At 37.6% G+C, this 1,979-nt stretch overlaps 1 pseudogene; it reads left to right on the forward strand.

Annotated features, from left to right (window-relative positions):
- The first annotated feature begins 409 nt into the window (after nt 1-409).
- LOC139316071 (U2 spliceosomal RNA) lies at nt 410-549 on the forward strand (annotated as a pseudogene).
- The last annotated feature ends 1,430 nt before the right edge of the window (nt 550-1,979 follow it).

Genomic DNA, 1,979 nt, shown 5'->3' on the forward strand with positions numbered 1-1,979 from the left:
TTATGGGATGAACACTGCCATGTTTACATATGCAATACCATAGCATGTTGGAGGCACCTGCTTGTGCACAATAAGCTATTTTGGCTATCTTCAAAATTTGGTTTTCCTGAAATTGGTAGATGTTGGCCATTTGATTGGGATTGTGTTCAAATAACATACCAAATCAGCCAACCAGTTTGAACTAGAATATGCAAATCTAGAAAATTAGGTTAAATCATAATCTGCAGTAGTTTAATCATAGGTATATATGTTTTAAAAATAGCCAGTCTGTTGGACTGAAGCCAGGAGGTTGATGAAGAACTGAATATTTCCCCCTAACAAACAGGATTTTATTACACTTGTTATGCTATTATCTTATACTAGTTTTGTGTATTGGCGTATGACCAATATAAAGTGTTAATAAATAATAATCTCTTCTTGGTCTTTTGGCTAAGATCAAAGGTAGTATCTGTTCTTGTCAGTTTAATATCTAATACGTCGCTGTACACTACCCAGAGTCACTTTCCATTAGACATATAAATTTGATAAATAAATATAACTGTACTCTACTGTACTTGTTACCTAAAGGTATTTTGTAAGATATCCAAACCAGTGGTGAAATTCACATTTTTTTTACTACCGGTTCTGTGGGCGTGGCTTGGCAGGCTTGGTCGTAGTGGCTTGGTGGGCATGGCAGGGGAAGAATACTGCAAAATCCACATTTCCTCCCCACTCCTGGGGGAAGGATATTGCAAAATCTCCATTCCCACCCTACTCTGGGGCCAGCCAGAGGTGGTATTTGCCACTGCTCCAAACTACTCAAAATTTCCGCTACCGGTTCTCCAGAACCTGTCAGAACCTTCTGAATTTCACCCCTCATCCAAACCATTCCTTCAAAGATCTGAGTAAAAGGCTACAATTCCTAGCCATGTTCTCACTATGTTCTGAAGGAGATCCTAAGCCAGCAGCTTTCTACTCTAGTTATTCTGCTCTAATAATCTTTAAAAAACCCTTGACATTTATTAAGTATACATTAACATACAACTAGAAGATACATATTTGTGCAAGCATTCATAACTGTGACCTTAGGTTCTATTATTGTGACCCATTAGTTCTATTTGTCCTTCATGGTAGTTGCCTTGTTCCACTATGCATTTTAGATTCTAGTATTCCATTGCATTTTAGCCTGCACATCTGTTTTGGGTACCTTTCTTCCCAAAAAGGAGATTAACATAGAAGCCATTCATCCATTCTTCTTTATTTCTAATTTGGAAGCTAGGCCATGTCCCAAAAGTTGATCAAGCTGGAAGGCCCTAAAAAAGACCTTAAAACACCCTCAATTAAAAAGTTTATTTCCTTATGCATCCAGTGAAGAAAATTATGGTTTCTGTATTTTTATCCAATTTCATTTAAAAATAAGATACAAAAGTCTCGTCATAGACCCAGCGTCTTGTCAAGCAAGAAAACCTCTATATTTTCACACATACTAGCCTAAACAGTGACTTTCAGATTACCGTTTGTATATAGTGATCATTTTCACAGAGCATGCTCTGCTAGTAAAATCTGAGGACAATGGAGAATGGATTGTGAAAAAAATCCATGCCCCTCTTCACTTGGTGCAAGACCGAGACACAGATGTTAACAAAAGTGCACACATCTGAATCCTTAGATATATAAAAAAAGACCTGATAGCATCTGATATTATTGAAGAAAGAAATTCTGACAAAGATATGCTTCAGAATACTGTTACAAGTATGCATCAAGTTCTTTGGTTTCATAATTCAAGACCACTGCCACAAAAGAATGAAACAGAGTGAGAAGATAAGGCTTTCAAGGAGATGAAAGTTGAGAGAAGGTTCCTTACAACCAGTGTTGACATACTTTCTTTATCTGTCCTCCGTGACTCACTCTCGCAACATACCCAAGTTGAGCAATTGGCACGCAACAACTTCTGCTGATAACTCAGCTCATTTGGACGGCTTTCCTGTGAAGCATGTAGT

This window comes from Pituophis catenifer, unplaced genomic scaffold, assembly GCF_029215685.1.
Source record: "Pituophis catenifer annectens isolate HBS135680 unplaced genomic scaffold, rPitCat1.0.hap2 SCAF_3, whole genome shotgun sequence".
NCBI lineage: Eukaryota > Metazoa > Chordata > Lepidosauria > Squamata > Colubridae > Pituophis > Pituophis catenifer.